Source organism: Oryctolagus cuniculus, chromosome 21, assembly GCF_964237555.1.
Source record: "Oryctolagus cuniculus chromosome 21, mOryCun1.1, whole genome shotgun sequence".
NCBI lineage: Eukaryota > Metazoa > Chordata > Mammalia > Lagomorpha > Leporidae > Oryctolagus > Oryctolagus cuniculus.
Window position 1 is genome coordinate 25,351,146 of NC_091452.1, and position 11,719 is coordinate 25,362,864.

Below are 11,719 nucleotides of genomic sequence, written 5' to 3' on the forward strand. Positions count from 1 at the left end.
AAGAACCCCTGCAACAATGGAGACAGAGATGAGGAACATGTGTGCAATGGAAGCAACTCCTTCAACCCTCATCTGCTTTCCAAATTCTCATTGTCTTTCTCTACCTGATTGGGTGCAAGGCCCAGGGAGGAGAAACTGAACCCATGCAGGAGGAACTTTATCCATGCAGGAGAAGATGGAAAATGACATGCAATACATTTTTAAGAAAATGGGGAGTGAAGAAGAGGAGTCACCATAAAGTCACCCCCACAGATCTCGGCCTGAGGAGTGGATCTTGTCGCTCCATTCATTCTGACACATTGTGTGTTTGTGTAGTGGAATATCACTCTGATTCAGTTTAGCATTGTTCAGATTCATGATGATAAATAGTTCCCTTTGTTTAACTCCCAACTACCGTTAAATGAATGGGTGAATTCTATCCCATTAGAATCCAGAGTAAGCACACCTGAGACAAAGACCTTGGTTTTGCTATTTGTGGTGATTATGAGTTGAGAGCTCTGGGTTCCTTGGAGAGCAGGTCTTAAGTGAACCCTTAGCCCTTGGGAAGGAGAGAAGGGGAAGCATGGTGTTCAGCAATGGGAAGGAGACCAGTGGGATGGGTGTGACCCCAGGGCACAGAGACCGTGGGGAAGGACATGAGCAGCTCCAGGTGCTGAGCAAGGAGCCCACAGGAGCAGGTGCACGTGAAGCCAATTCTGAGTCCAGAGTTCAACCTCCACCTGCAAGTGTAGTGCGGAGTCTGAGGTGGGTGTGTGATGGCTCCCATTTGATTCTCATCTTAATTTGAAAGTTTTATTTTATCTGAAAGAGAGACGATAAGAAAGACACATACAGAGAGACAGAAAGAAACATATCTTCCACCACTGGTTTATTTACTAAATCGCTGCAAAGACCAAGCGGAACGAGACAGAAAGCAGAAACCAGGAACTCCACCAACGACTCCCATGTGGGGAGTGGGGCTGAAAGGTTTATCCACAACCTGCTGCCCACCCCCGAGTTCACATGAACAGGAGCTCAGATCTGGAGCGGAGCCAAGAGAGAATTCCGGAAGTGCACTCTGATGTGATAACGCGGGCACCCTCAGCTGCGTCTTTTTAAAGATTTATTTTATTTATTTGAATGGCAGAGTTAAAGAGAGAGGTAGAGACAGAGAGAGAGGTTTTCCATCTGCTGGTTCACTCCCCTATGACCGCAGTGGACAAAACTGTGCTAATCCAAAGCCAGGAGCCAGGTGCTTCTTCCAGGTCTCCCATGTGGGTGCAGGGGCCCAAGGACTTGGGCCATCCTCCACTGCACTCCTGGGCCACAGCAGAGAGCTGGATCAGGAAAGGAGCAGATGAGAGTAGAACCGGCGCTCATGTGGGATGCCGGCACTTCATTCAAGGCTGCAGCCCGCTGTGCCACATCACAGGCCCCAAAGGTGTTTTTTTTTTTTTTTTTTTTTTTTTTTTTTTTAAGTGATGAGGTAAATCCTCTTTCTCCTAAGTCTGCAGTGGAAGCAGATCCCCAGCACCAGGGCTCAGGAAGGGGCGGGGCAGGTTCCTTAGTAGGCGCCTAAGCTCTGTGCTCCCTGGAGCACAGCTGAGTCATCCTCCCAAGTCCCTGGGGATTCTACATCAGAAGGATCACATTGCCCACAAATACAACTCCGAGGTTCAGTGACTGAATTGTGACTTGGCAAAAGACTGAGACAGTCAGAGAAGTGGGAAGTAATTTGATGGAAGGCACCTGCTTCCATCGCAGGGGAATCTTTGGGCATTTCCAAGTCACCAGTGGGAGCTAAGGAAACAGCTCTGGGACAGCTCCTCCTGGCCCAGCCCCACTCATTGTGGCCATTTGTGGAGTGAACCAGCAGATGGAAGACCTCTCTCTCTCCTTCCTCTCTCATTTTTAAATAGATAGATTGATAAGTAAATAAAAAAATAACAACAAAAAAAAAAAACACAAGAATATGGTGATCTGAAAATTTTAATAAAAATTAAGTGAGGCCGGCGCCGCGGCTCACTAGGCTAATCCTCCGCCTTGCACACCGGGTTCTAGTTCCAGTCGGGGCACCGGATTCTGTCCTGGCTGGCTCTCTTCCAGGTCAGCTCTCTGCTGTGGCCAGGGAGTGTAGTGGGGATGGCCCAAGTACTTGAGCCCTGCACCCCATGGGAGATCAGGATAAGTACCTGGCTCCTGCCATCGGATCAGCGTGGTATGCCGGCCGCTGCGCGCCAGCCGCGGCGGCCATTGGAGGGTGAACCAACGGCAAAGGAAGACCTTTCTCTCTGTCTCTCTCTCACTGTCCACTCTGCCTGTCAAAAAAAAAATTAAGTGAGATTCTTACTTTATCACTAAAAATAAAAATCCAGAGATATTAAAATCTTTTTCTAAAAATTAGTTTAAACATTTACTTATTTGAAAGGTGGAGTTACAGACAGAGAAGAGGAAAGAGAGAGAGAGAGAGAGAGAGCGAGAGATTGATCTTCCACTTGCTGGTTTACTCCCCAAATGGCCCAATGGCCATCTCAAAGGATGAGACTCTAAATTTGTTTAAGTAACAACTGTTTGAGTCAATTCAAATTGTGCAAAGTGTATTATGTTGTCAATTGAAGTAAGCCAGTACAGATTGGTTCAGAAAATTGGGTTAATGCAAACACCCTTCCGTTTACTTGGTTTGCTTGTTCAGTTTTACATGTCTTTAATATGCTTTAAACTTGTTTCTTTTACAGATCTGTTTTTGCAAAAACTGTAACGTCTCTTTTTAACAGTGTCTGCTTAATTGGTTACTCTGCCATTTCTAGAGTTAGGTCCTGTCAGCTCTTTTTGACTCTGTTAAACAGTTCTGAGTTATGTGATGATTTTGTGTGCTAACTCTTATGTTCAAGGTTTTTATTTCTGGTTTATTCGACAACAAGAGACCTCAAATTCATGTTCTGCCAAGGTAATCTATTGTGTACTCTACTGTCTCTGTTAAGTTTAGATTGAAAAAAAAATTAAGTCTTAAAAAGCTATGTTAAATATCATTATAATTAAATCTGGTCTAAAAGTGTTAAAATCGCCCTAATTAAATAAATGACTGTCATTTCAAAATGTTAAAAAATTCTATTCTAAACAAATACTCTAAGTTCTCTCGGCACCTTTAACAGACTTTCTAAAAAAATCAAAGTCTAAATTCTCTAAACTTTTGGTATCTCCAGAAGGGCCCCCGGAGATGTCAAAAGATATATCTCTCATCTTGCAGAGATAATAACCAGTCGGAATGTTTAAATTAAATTAAAAGTGCTGCCAAGATGTAAAATAATTCAACACTCTACTAAAATTCCTCACAACCCACAAGGGCAATCATCAAAAACCAAAATACCAACTTATAAAACAAAAAGGGGGAATCACACCCCCACAAGAGCAGCTATGAATGGCCATGCTCACCTTAAATATTTTAAATTTTCCAAAACATCAGCCCTTGTCAGCCTTTTACAAACCTTGGTCCCTCCAAGTACCCTTCCTTTCAGTTACGGTAAAATGGAAAAACCCAGTAAAGGGATGCTGGCAAGGACCAGACCCACTGGTAAGGGCTGGTAGAGGATTTGGATGGGTACCTGTGAGAAACCTTAAATATCCCCCCTTTTGCCAAAGAATGTCACCCAGGAGGACCCCCTCCTGAGGAGTGATTTTTCCTTTCTCTTACAGGGATAAAAAGACCATATTGAACTCTCTGCCTCTTTGTGACTGGATCATCATGGTACATCAGGGGTGCTGCTTTTATGCTAATTGGTCCAGCATCATCCAGGACAAGATCAAGACCCTCCAAGGAGACCTTGAAAAATGTTGTAATGAACCAAGCTCTAGTTACCTGTGGTCGGGCCTTGGGGGATGGCTTCCTTATCTCCTCCCCCTTGTGGGCCCCTTGGTCTTCCTTGTAAATATGTCTAAGATCGCATTGCTGCGGTCCAGTTAATGGTGGTCTGACAACAATATGCCACTGTTTAAGAACTGGGTTATTCTGCTCTTCAAGTGCCAGATTGGAAACCCTGTGCATCCACCCATGGCCACTGCCAAGATGTAGAAGTATAATACATAATACCCTGAGTTGCTGAGGTGGTGGCCAATGATGGGTAAGATCCCCTGGGGCAGCCCTGAACAGCTGGAGTAGTAGTCACAGACGGGTAAGATCCCCAGAAGGGGACAACCTAAGACAGACATGCTCCCTAAAGGGCTGATCCCAGTCAGAGGGACAACCTAAGAGAGGCAGTTCCGCTCAGTTCCTCTTTCTTTTTAATATAAAAAAAGGGGGGAATCTGTGGGGAAATTAGGTACACGAAGCAATTCAAAGATGGCACCCAAAGGAAGGAAGGTGGGCGGTATCCAAAGTAATTTACCACCAAAGCTGATTGGCCACACAGCATCAGGGGAGGTGATGACAACTGATGACGAGTGTACAGACATATGGCTGGTCCTATAAAAAGTCACCCTGTAAAATGACCTTTTAAGTAATTGGTTGGTCCTTATGCCCTGCCCCAGTAATCCTGCAGTCTTGTGCTTTAAAAGGCATTGCTATGCATGCAATAAATGAGTTCTTGCTAACTTGACTTGACTCCCCACTGTGTCTGACTGTCCCCGGGATCGGGGGGCTGGGGAATGGGCGAGTGGCACACTTACCTTTCTTCGGACCCAGTCCATCCTGGTTCGGGTGGACTAAGACCCTGCACTGGCCAGAGCAGCACCCTGCACCCATTGCAGGGCCTCCTCTCTTTCTCCTTCTGACCTGCCAGTACCCAGGGCAGGGAGACCCAGGAACCAACCGAGAACAACATCTCATTTGAATGCAGTGGCAACCACACCTCCATGAAGTTTGGGGGAGATACAAAACAGAGACTTCAGGAAGCTCCATTTTCAAAGGAGAGCTTTTATCGGGAGCACAGGCTGAGCCGGCGCCATAGCCTGGATCCCGCCCCTCCTCCCCGTCTGCACTCACTGTACACGTGAGTGTGGGCCTTACCTTGGAGACAGGAGCTCCAAACCCAGCTCTGCTCCAGGCCCCAGAGGCTGGATCAGTAAAACCTGGCCCTGTTCTCACCCTCCTCTCCACCCCTCTGATAGTCTCTGGGGCCCAGGCAGAGCTGAATCAACCAGCCTCCATGTCCAGGCGCTCAGGAGAGATTGTACCGGAGATGGCAACAATGTTGGCAATGATGGAGCATCTTGGCTTCAGCAGCACCCAGGCTGGACGCCCAGGCTCCTGACCCTCATGAGGGTCCCAGAGAGACTCTGCCACCAGGTCAGGCAGCTCAGCCTCCCTGACCACCTGTGGGCTCCAGCCTGAGGATGAGGCTGGTTATATTGCTCATCACAGGACAGCAGCCTTAGTACTTGCAGAGTGCAGTGGACCAGAGTGGCGGGGAGTGAGACAGAAACCCATGAGGCCTCAGCATCCCCAGCACAGGGGGACTGCACAGAGCCCTGGTTACACTGCCCCACACAAGGACAAGAATGCAAGCCATAGCACTGTGAGCAGGTCAGCATTCTTTTAAAAAAACTAGTGAGGGCCGGCGCCGCAGCTCAATAGGCTAATCCTCCGCCTTGCGGCACCGGCACACCGGGTTCTAGTCCCGGTCAGGGTGCCAGTTTCTGTCCCGGTTGCCCCTCTTCCAGGCCAGCTCTCTGCTGTGGCCAGGGAGTTCAGTGGAGGATGGCCCAAGTGCATGGGCCCTGCACCCCATGGGAGACCAGGATAAGTACCTGGCTCCTGCCATCAGATCAGCGCACCAGCTGCAGCGGCCATTGGAGGGTGAACCAATGGCAAAAGGGAGACCTTTCTCTCTGTCTCTCTCTCTCACTGTCCACTCTGCCTATCAAAAAAAACTTATGGGGTACAGCAAAAGCAGTGTTAAGAGGAAAATTTATAGCAATAGGTGCCTACATCAAGAAATTGGCAAGGCACCAAATAAATGAGCTTTCAATGCATCTCAAGGATCTAGAAAAACTGCAGCAAACCAGACCCAAATCTAGTAGGAGAAGAGAAATAATTAAAATCAGAGAAGAAATCAATAGGATTGAATCCAAAAAAAAATTACAAAAAATCAGCCAAACGAGAAGATGGTTTTTTGAAAAAATAAACAAAATTGACACGCCATTGGCCCAACTAACTAAAAAAAGAAAAGACCCAAATCAATAAAATCAGAGATGAAAAAGGAAACGTAACAACAGACACTACAGAAATAAAAAGAATCATTAGAAATTGCTACAAGAACTTGTATGCTAGCAAAGAGGGAAATCTACCAGAAATGGATAGATTCTTGGACACATACAACCTACCTGAATTGAAGCAGGAAGACAAAGAAAACCTAAACAGACCCACCTGAATTGAAGCAGGAAGACAAAGAAAACCTAAACAGACCCATAACTGAGTCAGAAATTGAAACAGTAATAAAGGCCCTCCCAACAAAGAAAAGCCCAGGACCAGATGGATTCACTGATGAATTCTACCAGATATTTAAAGAAGAACTAACTCCAATTCTTCTCAAACTATTCAGAACAATCGAAAAAGAGGGAATCCTCCCAAACTCTTTCTATGAAGCCACCATCGTCTTAATTCCTAAGCCGGAGAAAGACGCAGCATTGAAGGGAAATTACAGACCAATATCCCTGATGAACATAGATGCAAAAATCCTCAATAGAATTCTGGCCAATAGAATGCAACAACACATCAGAAAGATCATCCACCCAGACCAAGTGGGATTTATCCCTGGTATGCAGGGATGGTTCAATGTTCGCAAATCAATCAATGTGATACACCACATTAACAGACTGCAGAAGAAAAATCCATATGATTATCTCAATAGATGCAGAGAAAGCATTCGATAAACTACAACACCCGTTCATGATGAAAACCCTAAGCAAACTGGGTTTGGAAGGAACATTCCTTAATACAATCAAAGCAATCTATGAAAAACCCACAGCCAACATCCTATTGAATGGGGAAAAGTTAGAAGCATTTCCACTGAGATCTGGTACCAGACAGGGACACCCACTCTCACCACTGCTATTCAATATAGTTCTGGAAATTTTAGCTAGAGCTATTAGGCAAGAAAAAGAAATTAAAGGGATACAAATTGGGAAGGAAGAACTCAAACTATCCCTCTTTGCAGATGATATGATTCTCTACTCAGGGGAAAAACCAACAGCACAGGTCACTGAATGTGTGAATTCAAATAATTGCAATCCCGGTTCCAACAACAGATCTAAGGCCAGTAATGACCCTTTCTATTGGACATTATGCTTTGGGATTCTGGATTCACTGAAGAGCAGATTTTCAATCATAAATCTGTTGCTGGCACTGAGAACAACAGAGAAGAAAAACACTCTGCCAGGGGAAGGGGCCCCGTAGGCTGGGCTGCATCACAGGGGTCCTTGTGAATTAGACAGAAACTAGGAAGCTGCAGGAACCAGCAGGGCTCTAGGGCTTCCTGACCATGGGGAGGCTTGTGCCCTTCTGCCAGCAGGGGGCGCTGTGGATACTTCGGATTCCTACACAGCTGCTCCTCCAGGACCATTCATGCAAAGGGGGTGGCTTGGGGTTGGGCAAGGTTTTCACTGATGGGGACTCAATATCTGTGTCCCCTGAGGCCTGGCAGAGTCTCTTAGCAAAGATCATTTGTCTTATGTCGCAGGTGCTTCCTCTCAAGGCCCCAGGAAATGAAGCAAACATTGATTCTTCTCTGTCTGCTTAGGGGCAGAGCCCAACACCAGGGCTCAGGGAGGGGCGGGGCAGGTACTGGACAGGAACTCATTTGCAATAAAATTGCCCCCATCACACATGAGTTTCAATGACTTTAGTACCCCATGGCCATGAAGGACCCCACGAGCACATTTTAGTTCCTTACCTCATCCCAGGCCCACAGGAGGACAGCACGTCCCATTGCCAGTGGGCTGCAGAGTTTCCCTTCCATCTACCTCATTCCTGCCCCCTCACTCTCCAGAATAGAAACACCGCCTCTCAGGGAAGAGTTTGTGTAAGATCTCTAGGGGGACAGCAGTGATGTGCAGCAGGTGCACACACCACAGCTTCCAGCCTACATCAACTCCATCTTCCCACATTTGCCAGAAGATCCAGTCGTGCACATTCTAATCCCATATTGTTTTCAGATTCATTGGATCTACCACCATGGAACTGAGTACTTTATTTAATCAACGGGTGTTGACTACACTGATCTTTGATTCATACAGTGCCCCCCCCCACTTCCTTCAGAGCCTGCTGCTCTCTGTGTCTTCTGTCGGTGACGTCTGCTCTCAGCCCAGGCTTCCTCCGTGTTCCTGCTGGCCCAATTTCCATTCAAATCTCAGAGAATCTCACCAGGTGCTCCTTCCTGGAAAAAAATAGGTCCCTCATTTCTGTCTCATCCAAACAGAGCTCATTCTCTCTGGGATGGTAATTCAATCCAAAAACCATAATTGAGAAAAAATGTCTTAACCAGATGAGTGCTGCTTAGCACATTTGAATAGACAGGAAGACTTAAATACACCGTGACCATCATATGCTGAGCAGAGACCTCCTGGGCACTGATTAGAGTTCTGACAGGTGCTGGTGGGGGAGGGAGGAGCCCTGATCACCAACAGCTAGGCAGCATGTAAGTGTCTCCTTCATCCACCAGAGGGAGCTGTGGTCCAGGCACCTGCTCAGGGTTCCACAGCTCCTCAGCAGCTTACCTGCCTGTTGGTGGAGTTCCTGTTCCGTCCACACGGTGGAGCCCTTTCCCCCTTATAAGGTCTTTCCAATTCTCAAGCAGAATGCAGGCTGAGGTCAAGGGGGGGGGGGGGCTTGCACAGCCTCCAGAGTGAGAAACATTTGCATGGAGACCTCCCACTCTGAGGGCCAGAAGAGCAGATAAGAAGGGAGGCTGGGCGCAGCCCTCACTGTGGGCTCAGGAAGCAGGGACTTGGACATCTCAGCCATGGCCTGGGCTCCACTGCTCCTCACAGTCCTGGCTCACTGCACAGGTGGCTGCCTGCAGGGCATTCTGGGAGTGCACCTGGGTGGCACCTTGGATGCTGCCATCTTCCCCCTCCTAGGGGGCCGTGCTGACCTGTCCTCACGGATGTGTGTGTGTGTCTTCTCTCCTGCAGGGTCCTGGGCCCAGTTTGTGCTGACTCAGCCCCAGTCTGTGTCGGGATCCCTGGGGCAGACGGTCTCCTTATCCTGCAAACGTGACAGTGGCAACATCGGGAGTGACTATGTGCACTGGTACCAGCAGCACCCAGGCAAGGCCCCCACCATGGTCATCTATAAAGATGATCAGAGACCGTTCGGGGTTCCTGATGGGTTCTCTGGCTCCACCGACAGCACCTCCAACTCTGCCTCCCTGACCATCACTGGGCTGCTGGCTGAGGACGAGGCTGACTACTTCTGTCAGTCTTTTGATAGCGATGCTAATCCCACAGTGATCCAGACTCATGGGGAAGTGAGACAGAAACTCCCCCAGGGTCCCCGCCCAGCTGTGCCCCAGCCTGTGCCCAGCAGGAGGTTGCTCTTTGCCCTGTGTTCTGCTGGAGGCCTGGGGTTGGAATCCATGCACATGGATCCTCTCTGTTCTTCCCAGCGTGGAGATGTGCTGTTGCCCACACGTTTATGGATGGCCTCCTGCTCCCTTCTCAGTCACTCATGGAACAGCTGTGGTGCACAACTGGGTTTTTGAGCCTGGGAGCTGTGCATGTGATGGGCAGGTCCTTCTTTGTGGGGAGGGCTCTTCAGTGCAGAGCAGGACATTGGGAAACTAAGGTAGGTCCAGCCTGGGCAGATGCCTGTAGCCCTCTAATCCCAGTTCAGACAAATGGAATGATCTCCAGGCATCTTCAAACATTTTTGGTGCCATGGGCATGGAATGGTCCCAGTGTGATTTGGACTGGATCAGAGTCCCCTGTTGTGAGCTCCAGGCAAGATTATGGCTGAAATCTCATTTGTGTCCTGCAGCTGTCCACAGGCACAGGGAATTTGTCTCTGTGATGCTGATTCCCTTTGACCATCCAAAATATTCACACAGAGTCAAATGGTTTCACTGGTCCATGATTAGTATTCTAAGCACACGTGGTCAGTCTACTTGTTACCAAATAAGATGGAGTCTTCCCTCAACCAGAATGGTAAGCATGAGTGTTGACCAAACACGTATGCAGTTAATGCTTCCAAAACTAAGAATAGAAAATGCAAACATCATGGTGGCTTCTCTAAAGAGCATCTTCTATAAGCACGGCATAAAGAAGGAATAAGTAGTGTGAAGGTCTGCACTCTCTCTGTTTCCACTTTGGGGTGGACGTCAGACAAGCAGACAGGAGCAGCAACATAGCTGGGTGACAATGCTGTCAGGTCTTTTGCCCTGTGGACTGACTTCACATTATATCCTCCACTACCTCGGTGCTATCATAATTGTCCAGTCCAGTGCATTCCCCATGAACTGTGTGTGAATGCTCATGCTTAAATTTGCATTATTTAAAATTCAATAAAATTACAAGTTATGGCAGTCCCATTCATGGTGCTTCACCTGTGTGTCAAATGACTTTCCCTTGGTTATCCCCACGTTTGTGCCCCTCCCTCCAGACTGGCGCTTAGGGCATCTTCTGTTATCAGGACTCCCAGATGCCACAGCCAGGAGTCTGAGGCCAGCCTTCAGCAGACTATGGGATTTTGAAATCACTCTGGGTGTTGCTGAACAGGGGACCCATGCGGTGCCCATGAAGCAACGCTGTCAGTAAGGAGGACACTGAACATCTTTATTCTGATGGTTCATGTTCCAGGATTCCTGTGCTTGGCCTTATCAGCCCATCTAACCCTCTGCCACATTCAAAGAAAGTATTGGATCTTGTCTCATTCTGTCAGAAACAGCAATGCCTTGTGATTTTCAAATACTGGAAAGTTATTGGCAAAGTGAGTTGGTCTCTCAAACAGCTCATGTAAGTAACTAAGGTATGTTTTTGGACAACAGTGGGTATATACTCATCAGATTATAGTTCATGGTATGAGGAATGGGCCCATCCCTGCTTGTGAATGTTTTCATAGATCTTTTGTCCAGCAAGGTGCAGGCATTTTTGACCTAAGTCTCCCAGAGGCAGCACTGAGGTAAACCAGCTCTTTGCAAACACCTGCTCCCTCACCCCATCACACAGCTCTCCCTGGAGCACACTGGGCTCACCACCAAGACCCTGGGATGACCAGCAGCACACAGGCAGTGTTTTGTGTGTCCTGTCCTATGCTGCTGTCAGTACCCACACAGCACAGTGGTCAGTGCCCCCATAGGTGCAACAGTGATGCTCCATGCTCTCCCATCTCAGTGGGAATTACATTGAAAGTGTCGATTGGCTTTTCAAAACATCATCATCATCAACTCCACCCAAAGCTTCAGTTGTCTACCGTTATCAGACACTGGCCATGGTGTGGCTCAGGAATGGCCTTTGCAGCCCCTTGCAGAGTGAACTTGAAAATGGAGCATCTCTCTCTCTCTCTCTCTCTCTCTCTCTCTCCCCAGTTGAACATTAGAAATGAATAATTAAACTAATAATTGGTAACAACAAAATGTGTGTCCTATATGTCAGGTCTGCTGCAGGGGTTAGAAATGACAGTAACTACACAGGTCATCAGGTCCCAGCTTCTACAATCAGGCCGTGGGTGTGTGAGTGGACACAGTGACTGGGGAGCTGCAGGATTTCTGTGGTCCTCAGGTCTCTGGGTCATGGGAAAGTGTATGCATCA

General features: G+C 47.7%; 1 protein-coding gene across 6 annotated transcripts in view; it reads left to right on the top strand.

Moving 5' to 3' along the window:
* Positions 1 to 11,719, top strand: part of LOC108178662 (immunoglobulin lambda-1 light chain) — a 353,981-nt gene that overhangs the window by 70,173 nt on the left and 272,089 nt on the right. The window lies entirely within an intron of this gene.